At 41.3% G+C, this 9,472-nt stretch overlaps 1 pseudogene; it reads right to left on the minus strand.

Annotated features, from left to right (window-relative positions):
- Nucleotides 1-7,742: 7,742 nt before the first annotated feature.
- On the minus strand, nt 7,743-9,011 carry LOC123457362 (annotated as a pseudogene).
- Between the last annotated feature and the right edge of the window lie 461 nt (nt 9,012-9,472).

The following is a 9,472-nucleotide window of genomic DNA, read 5'->3' on the forward strand; positions in this document are numbered from 1 at the left end:
GTCTGGCTGGGCCAGACAGAGAAGCTACCTCGAAAATAAAAGTTCATGTCTGTACTGAACTCATCACAGACTGGTGAGGGGTGGGAATAACTGTGATCCACACACTACCCTATAATAGATACATACAAATAAAACCTTCTGATGCACACCTACTTTTTAAATATATATATTTATTAATTTAGGAGAGAGGAGGGAGAGAGAGAGGAAGGGGCAGATAGAGGAAAAGAGAGAGAAAGGGAAAAATGGTCCCACTAGGGCCTCCAGCTGCTGCAAATAAACTCTAGATGCATGTGCCACCTTGTGCATCTGGCTTACATGGGTTCTGGGAGTTCAATTCTGGATCCTTAGGCTTCACAGGCAAGTGCCTTAACTGCTAAGCCATCTCTCCAGCTCATAGTCTTGTTTGAATAACACAAATGTCTGATTTGTATGACTGTGGTACTATATGATGGTGTGGTAAATGCCTTGTGAGGTCTTTCTCATCTCCAACCACTGTCACCTCATTACAGGAGGGGCTCAGGTAACATCAGGGGTTAGACTGGCCATTGACCTTCTATTAGTACTAATGATGACATCTCCGACCATCAACTCAGAGCAGAGACTGAGTCAGATGGATCCAGGGTTTAAAGGAGTGACCTTTATGTGATTTCATTACTGATGGCTCCAATATCATTTACCTGGTACTCTATTGTGAAGCTGCCCAAACACATTCCTTTGCAAGATTGATGTAGAAATGGAAAGTGTGTTTACATGTGTGTATCCATCCATTTGTGCATATGCTCCCATACAGACATATGATTATTTAGAGAGCATATGAAATCATGGATATTTTTTCTCTATCCTCACTGATGGAGCACTATCCCATTCTAATCATGCTAGCTAGAAACCAGGAATGATGGAGAAGTAAGGTTTAATGATGTCAGTTAGAAAATGCCATGATGGGGGCTGGAGAGATGGCTCAGCAATTAAAGTGATCCGCTGTAAAGCCTTATGACCTGGGTTTGATTCCCCAGTACCCACATAGAGCCAGATTCACAAAGTAATGCATGTACCTGCAAAGCTAAAGAACCCAGGTTCAATTCCCAGGACCCATGTAAGATGTGCAAGGGTGGTGCATGCATCTGGAGTTTGTTTGCAGTGGCTGGAAGCCCTGTTGTGCCCATTCTGTCTTTATCTTGCTTACTCTCTCCCTCTCTCATATATATATATATATATATATATATATATATATATATATGTGTGTGTGTGTGTGTGTGTGTGTGTGTGTGTGTGTGTGTGTGTGTTATTTAAAGAAACAAAAAGAAAGATAATTAATTGGGCAATGACAACTTCCAGAGATAGGCACTGATTCTCATGCATTTCTGATCTTGTAAGGAAGAGGATGTCTCTGTTTGAATATTGTGCGCACATTCATTTTTTTGTTAGTAAACTTAGGAGCTAAAACATAGCCTAATCTGGGCCTGAGGAAATGGCTCAGTGGTTGAAGGTGATTGTTTGCAAAGCCTGTCAGCCTAGGTTTGATTCCAGCACTCAAATAAAGCCAGATGCACAGTGGCTCATGCATTTATGATCACAGTGTACCTATGACAACAGGAGGTGGAGGTTGGAGAATCCTACCCTTACAATACAGCTAGTATGACATTTGTTGGTAGTGCCCAGAGACTGTTTCAAAGGAAGTGGACTACATGTAGCTTAAACTTGTCCAAAATTTTTTAAAAAAATCTTACTCTGGTGATTTAGTAGCAGAAATTAGTATTTTTATTTTTTTATGTTTGAAAGAAAGAGAATGAATGCACCAGGGCCTTCAGCTACTGCAAATAAATTACAGATGCGTGTGCCCCCTTGTGCGCATGTGCCACATCACGTGCTTGTGTCACTGTGCAGTTGGCTATATGGGAGCTGGAGATTTAACCATCAGTTTTTAGGCTTTGCAGGCAAGCACCTTAACCACTAAGCCATCTCTCCAGCTCAATCCTTTTTTTATTTTGCAGTTCTGGAGGCTGTATGTAATTCCTGGTGAGATTGTCAGATAGCTCTCCTCATTGTATCTCTAACTCAACAGAAAAAGAGGGAGAGAGACACCATTCCCATTGCTGCCTTTGCTTCAAAACACCCTAGTCCCCTACCCTTATAATATCCCTTAAGCATTTCTCCAAAACACTCCATCCCCTAACACAATCCCAACTGCAGCTGGGATTCAGCATGTCAATTTGGGGAGGGAGGTACAATTCCATCCACAGTAATGTGCATGCCACTGGTCCTGGGAAGGCCAGTTATGCCGGTCAAGTGCTTCATAAAAACAAATGTTTTCTTGTCATAATATCACTGGAGTGATGTTTGGCCAAACCCCCCTCAGTTAGGCTGGAAAGATTGCTTAGAGGGGGGCTGTAGAAATGGCTTAGTGGTTAAGCGCTTGCCTATGAAGCCTAAGGACCCCTGTTCGAAGCTCAATTCCCCAGGACCCACGTTAGCCAGATGCACAAGGGGGCACTTGCGTCTGGAGTTCGTTTGCAGTGGCTGGAGGCCCTGGGAAGGTCAGACTGGATAGAAAGAATTCCAGGGCAGCCAGACATGATATAAAATCTGGCACACCTGTGGGTATGGATACAGACAAGGCTGGACACAGAAAGCCTGTCAGATTGCGGGAAAGAGGATCAAAACAAACATCATGAGAATCCCAAGCTGATTCTTAAAAATAAAAACACTAGGGTTGGAGAGATGGATTAGCAGTTAAGGCACTTGCCTGCAAATCCTAAGAGCCCAGGTTTGATTTCCCAGTACCCATGTAAGCCAGATGCACAAGACAGTGCCTGCATCTAGAGTTCCTTTGCAGTGCCTGGAGGCACTGTCATGCCTGTCCTCTCTCTCTCTCCACTACTGTAAAGTGGCTCACACCTTGGATCCCAGCATTTGAGAGGCTAAGGTAAAAGAATGGCCATGAGATCAAGGCCAGCCTGGCCTACAGAGTGAGTTCCAGGTCAGTGAATCCCTGCCTCAAAATGACAACAAAAAGTCACATGAGTTCACCCAAATGTGATGTTGGACTAATAGAAAACAAACTCAAAAGCAATATGGGGTGTGGAGAGATTGCTCTGTGGTTAAGGTGCTTGCCTGCAAAGCATAAGCATACAGGTTCAATTCCCCAGTGCTCATGTAAGCCAGATGCACAAGGTGACATATGAGTCTGAAGTTTATTTGCAGTGGCTAAAGGCCCTGGAACACCCATACCCTCTCTCTCTCTCTCTCCCTTGAAAGAAAAATAAATACTTAAAAAAACTCAATATCGAATATATATCTCAAGAAAAGCAATGAATTAGGAAGTCACAGTCTCCTGTCTCCAGTGTTATTTTCCAACATATTTCTCTGTCATATGAAACTAACTAAGTGTGATATGTGCTATTCTGGTAAAAGTAGGTGGCTTTAACTACATCTAGTCACAATTTGGGGAGCTTTGAAATAAAATAAAAATATATCCTGGTCTGATATATTGATAGGCATTCAAGCAAACTGAAAGTTAATTTTCTGGGCTAGGGAGATGGCTCATTGGTTAAACGTGCTTGCTTGCAAAGCCTGATAGCCTGGGTTCAATTCCCCAGTACCCAGGTAAAGCTAGATGCACAAAATGGTGCATGAATCTGGAGTTGATTTGCAGTGGCAGGAAGCTCTGAGTATGGTCTCTCACTCTCCCATAAAAATACACAAATATTTTTTTTCAAAAGAGAAAGTTTTTGGTATTGAGTAGGAATGACTACTTTACACATTTGCCTGTAATATATATATATATAATTTATGTGTGCATGACTGTGCCAGAGTCATATCACTGCAATTAAATTCCAGACTGATGTACCACTTTATACATTCGGCTTTATATGAGTACTGGGGAATCGAGCCCCAGCCATCAGGCTTTGCAAGGAAGTGAGTCATCTCCTCCTCGGCCCTCCAAAATGAAAATACATTTCATTTAACAGAGCAGCTGTGTCCATTTTGTGAGAAGGACCTGGCATGTTGCAGACTTGTATTTCTGAGACATTTACAGCATGAAAGGGCTGGTGCACTGTAGCAGGTCAGACTCATGAATGTTAGTGAGTTATCACTTTTAATTAGTTGGGATGTGGGGAATGTCTAACCACACTGGTGGCCTTGTTGCTATTCATGTCTGAGCTTGTGTTTGTCAATCCCGAGGATTGACTATTGGCTTCAAAGACTCTATTTATTTACTTGTTTATTTATTTATTTTGCATCCTTTCAACTCTGGCTCTGGGTGTGATCATGTATTTGAATCATGCAAAACTTGTGTGGCTTCTCTTTCCCTGATGGACCTGAGCAAACATTTTTCAGTACCAAATTCAGGAATGATTATGCTTCCAACATTCCCTAAGGTCATGGGCTTAATTAAGATTCCAATTTTTTTTCCTTTTTCTAATTTACAGTCCTTGGTTTTTTGAGGTAGGGTCTTGTTCTAGCCCAGGCTGACCTGGAATTCACTATGTAGTCTCAGGCAGGCCTCAAAATCATGACAATCCTCCTACCTTTGCCTCCTGAGTGCTGGGATGAAAGTCGTGCACCACTACTCCCAGCCAGAAATTCTTTTTTTTTTTTTTTTGTTTCAATAACAGAATACTTGAGGCTCTATAACATTATAGAGCTGTAGACAGATCAGCTTTCATGAGGTGAAAAGCTGTGGTCCTCATTTCCCCTTAGCTCAGGTGAGGTCCCTTATGGTGCATGATGTCACAATGGCTGAAGAACACATGGTCCTCAGGAATAACATCACAAAGCAGAAAGTCAAATTGGACCAGGAAATGGCCATTAAGGACTTTACATTGGGGACCACCTCTGAACCGTCCTCCTGGAAGGTCTGTCAACAGAGGAGACTCTAACGTAACATTCCTTGAAGGACATACGGGAACCAACATCCACACCGTGGTGGAAGTAAAAAAAATAAAAGGTGAAATAGGAGGATCGTCAAGAGTTTGAAGCCATCCTGAGACTACATAGTGAATTCCAGGTCAGCCTGAGCTAGACAGCAAGACGCTACTTCAAAAAACAAATAAACAAAAAACCCCAAACAAACAAAAAATTAAAAAAACAAAGGGGAGAGAGAGAAAAGAATGGAAGGGGAGGAGGAAACCAAACCAAAGAAGTTCTTGAGCAAACAAAAGCTGAGTTCTTTTCCCATAGATCTTTTCTGTGAGACTTAATGATAATAAATTTTCAAAAGCTAATAACATCTTCAGGATCAAGGAAAAATAACACCAGGCTAAAATGCAGTTATATGTGATGAAAAGTTGACACCAGAAAAGGTGAGTATTGTAGACCAGCATAAACTGTCTCTTTCTACTGTCTCTATTCAAGTGTCTCTCTCTTTTCTTGGTTTAACAAACCTGTATGGTGTGAAATAAAAATTACCATGGAGATTTGTTACATGTCTACAAGTTGGTGGAGTAGGAAACTTCAAATTAATGAGAACATAAAGAGTGGCAGGACATAAACGCAATTATTCTGTTGTAAGAGTTCCAGGCTATTTGTGTACTTCAAAAGGTCATTTGTCAAAGGCTGGATGAGTTAAACACCACAGAGGTTGATTATTGACAGTCTTGGATGATTGGATGGCCCTGGTGTATGGGTTGCAGATGGTATTTGGTAGTGTTAATTTCTTTTTATTTTCTATTAAAGACACACAGAGAGAGAGAGAATTGACATGTCAGGGCCTCAGCCACTGCAATAGAACTCCAGATGCTTTCACCACCTAGTGGTCATATGTGACCTTGTGCTTGCCTCACCTAGTGCATAAGGCTTATGTGGGATATGGAGAGTCAAACATGGGCCCTTAGGCCTCACAGGCATGCACCTTAACCTCTAAGCCATCTCCTCAGCCCTGGTAAAGTTGATTTCCATATTAGGATGTTGATGCCATGACCACAAGTAACTAGATTAGTCCATTTTCCCTGCTGTGACAAAGTATCTCTTGCTGAAAGGACTAGCCTCCACAAAGTATTGCACTGAAGGCCTTTGGAGGTTGGAGATGCCAGGGGATGGACTGGGTGTAGATAACTGTTTCATGCTTCCTAAATGACTTTTTCTTGGAACAGGGAGCTCTCTGGAGTCACTGTCATCAGGGCTCTTAGCCCATCTATCATCCATGAGGCTCTTCTACCCTCGTGACCTTATCACCTCTCAGGGTTCCCATCTCACAAAACCATCCCCTTGGGGTAAGAGGATTTTAACATGGAGTATTTTTTTTATAAGAGAGAGCAAGAGAGAAAGAATTGGTGCACCAGGGCCTTAGCCACTGAAAATGAACTCCAGATATGTGTTCCACCTTGTGTGCATGCCACATTGTGCCTTGTGTGTATGAGTCACCTTGTGTATCTAGCTTACGTAGGATCTGTGGGGTTGAACCTGGGGCCTTGGGCTTTGCAAGCAAGCACCTTAACTACTAAGTCATCTCTCCAGCCCAGGATTTTATTTTATTTATTTATTTATTTATTTATTTATTTATTTATTTATTTATTTATTTATTTATTTGAGGTAGGATCTTGCTCTAGGCCAGGCTGACCTGGAATTCACTATGTAGTCTCAGGCAGGCCTTGAATTCACAGTGATTCTCCTACCTCTGATTCTTAATTGCTGGAATTAAAGGTGCATGCCACCACACCTGGTTATTGATGATTATATTTTATATCATTTTATTTTATTTATTTATTGTTTTTTTGAGGTAGAGTCTCACTCTATCCCAGGCTGACCTGGAATTCACTATGTAGTCTCAGGCTGGCCTTAAAATCACAGCTATCCTCCTACCTGTGCCTCCCAAGTGCTGGGATTAAAGGTGTGTGCCACCATGTCCAGCTGATTGATATTTGTATTTTCTTTTATTCTATCTTATTTTATTTTATTTGGATTTTCAAAGTAGGGTCTGGTGCTAGCCTAGGCTGACCTGGAATTCATTTTATAGCCTCAGGATGGCTTTGAACAATGACAATCCTCCTACCTCTGACTCCCAAGTGCTGGGATTAGGATTTTGAGGGGACACTCCTTTTATCCCATAGCAGAAGCACTCATCCATATGTGAGCCATTAGTTACTGCACCCTTGAAATGTGCCTAAGAGCAATAGAGGAATGGAGCTCCTAATTTTACTGATCTTTACTTTATTTCAATATCACTATGTGGGCAATGTTTACTGTGTTGGAGAGAATAACTCAAGGTAGATGTAGGCAACCATGTTCACTGAATGAAGGGGAAAGTGGGGGAGGGAAGGGAAATACCATGGGTGTTGTCTGTAAGTACAGAAGTTGTCAATAAAAAATATATACACTTAAAAGATGTGAAAACAACTCTGTGGTGGTTTGATTCCAGTGTCCCCTATAAACTGGGGCATTCTGAATGCTAGATTCCCAGCTGATGTAGATTTGAAAATGAATTCCTCTTGGGTGTTGTGTATTCTTGGGGGCCAGCTTATGGGTATTATAGCCAGTTTTACCTTGCCAGTGTTTGGGAAACTCTCCTATTGCTTTTTTCTTTCTTTTTTTTGAGGGGGGGGGTAACATGGCTAACTGTTTTAATGGGCTTACTTCAAGATTATCAAACAGACTTATCTTGTCTTAAACACACACACACACACACACACACACACACACATCTAGTCTGGAGAAATTACCTTTAAGAGAAAATGAATTTAACTCAAGAATACATTATTAGAACTGTACTTCCAATCTGTTTTATGCTTTTAAATTTTCTGAAGTCACCTTTCCTGTGTACATACATTTAAATAGTGCTTTCGAAATGAATTAGAAGTCATTATCTTTTTTAACTTGTTGACAAACTCTTGAGCATGCTGAGAAATCTCCAGATAACCACTATGTTTTCTCCTGGGGACAAACTTCAGAGCTTCTTCCCAGCTTCTGGTGTTTTTCAGACACAGCAAGATTCGGATCATTTGGTCTAAAGTGAGATTTTTGTTACCAATGCACCACTGTAAATATTTATCTAATGGACATTCTGTTGCTAGATTTAGACGTTTTGCATTTGCTAGAGATGTTCCTGGTTGCAAATCTTTATCAACAAATGATCCAATTGCATAAATTTAATCATTCTTAAAAGTAGTCATAACATTGAGAGAATCTGCAGTTAAAGATATAATCGTGTTCTTTGGAAATAAATCTACATGAGATTTTTCTGTTGCTGTTAAAAGCAATTTGTCCCATTTTTCTCCATAACCTTTAGCCAATTCTGCATGGTAGACCCCATCTACTTTAAGACTGTAGAAATAGATATGGAAAGGATCAACACCTCTTCTGTCCCATCCTCTACATTCTAAAAGTTGAGAAATAGAATTGTTTAGTTCTTTGGGTTTCATGTACTTATTGTAAGCCATGTCAAAAACCAGAGGTTGTCCAAACTGCATAGCCTGGGCATTCTTCCAGTTCATGGCAGTGCTCATTTGTCTGTCCCACAGTCGGGGGGGGGGGAGTCTTGCTTCTTATCTCCATCAGGGCTTTCGAGCAACCTGGCTCTCATTGCTTCTTCCCTTGCCTCTGCTTTCACTTTCTTTTTTACCTGCTTAGCTTTTTCCAGTTTTTCCTTAGTATACAAATATTTTAAATATATTTTTGGATGATTTGGAAGCACATTCCATAATGGTTTTGAGCTCTTCTTCAGTGATGTGTTCTGGTACTTCTTTGCCAAGCAGTCTCCACATCTCAATTAATTCTCTGGTGGCAGCCAGACTATCTTCATCCTTGTTGTTTGAGACTGTGGAAACACCTCCTCCTTCAATGCTGGATTTCATTGTAGTTTCCCACCCATCCAACTCTAGCTCTCCAGGAGGGCATGCACTGGTCTTACTAGAATAGGACAAAGCAGGTATTTTTGGAGATATGTATCTGTAGAATTGTTGAGTGCAAATTCCTTCTCTTCCTAAGAAGAGTAAATGGCGCCAACAGCCTGGCAAAAGGTCTCAAGAAAGTGACACTAAAACCCATTTTGAAGAAAATAGACATCTAATTAAACCCTTGAAGCTCACACATCCCTAGGCTTCTTGTATGTGAAGCCGTCTTCTGGCCACAACACGCCGGCAAGAAGGCGCCAGCCAGGACCGCACGGCCGAAGAGTGCCCATTTTCTACCTTATGTTGGCAAGGGGTGAAATCCACCCTCTCCTCATGCCATTGTTTTCCTCTGCCATCATGGAACTTCTACTGGAGTGTGTAAGTCAAAATAAACCCTTTTTTTCTAAAAGCTGCTCTAGGTTAGGTGATTTCTTCTAGCAATGTGAACCTGACTACAACAGTAATGTTGGTCCCGTGGAGAGGGATTGCTACTAGACACCTACTATGTGGCTTTGGCCTTTTGGAGCCAATTTTCAGGAGGAATATGTGAGGATTTGAAACCTTATCTTAAGACATTCTCTGAAGTGCTGTAAGTACACCTTGATTGACTATTCTGGTCAGAGTTAAAAGACCTTATTTCAATA

Source organism: Jaculus jaculus, unplaced genomic scaffold (genome assembly GCF_020740685.1).
Source record: "Jaculus jaculus isolate mJacJac1 unplaced genomic scaffold, mJacJac1.mat.Y.cur mat_scaffold_39_1_1402899_arrow_ctg1, whole genome shotgun sequence".
In the NCBI taxonomy this organism is placed as follows: domain Eukaryota; kingdom Metazoa; phylum Chordata; class Mammalia; order Rodentia; family Dipodidae; genus Jaculus; species Jaculus jaculus.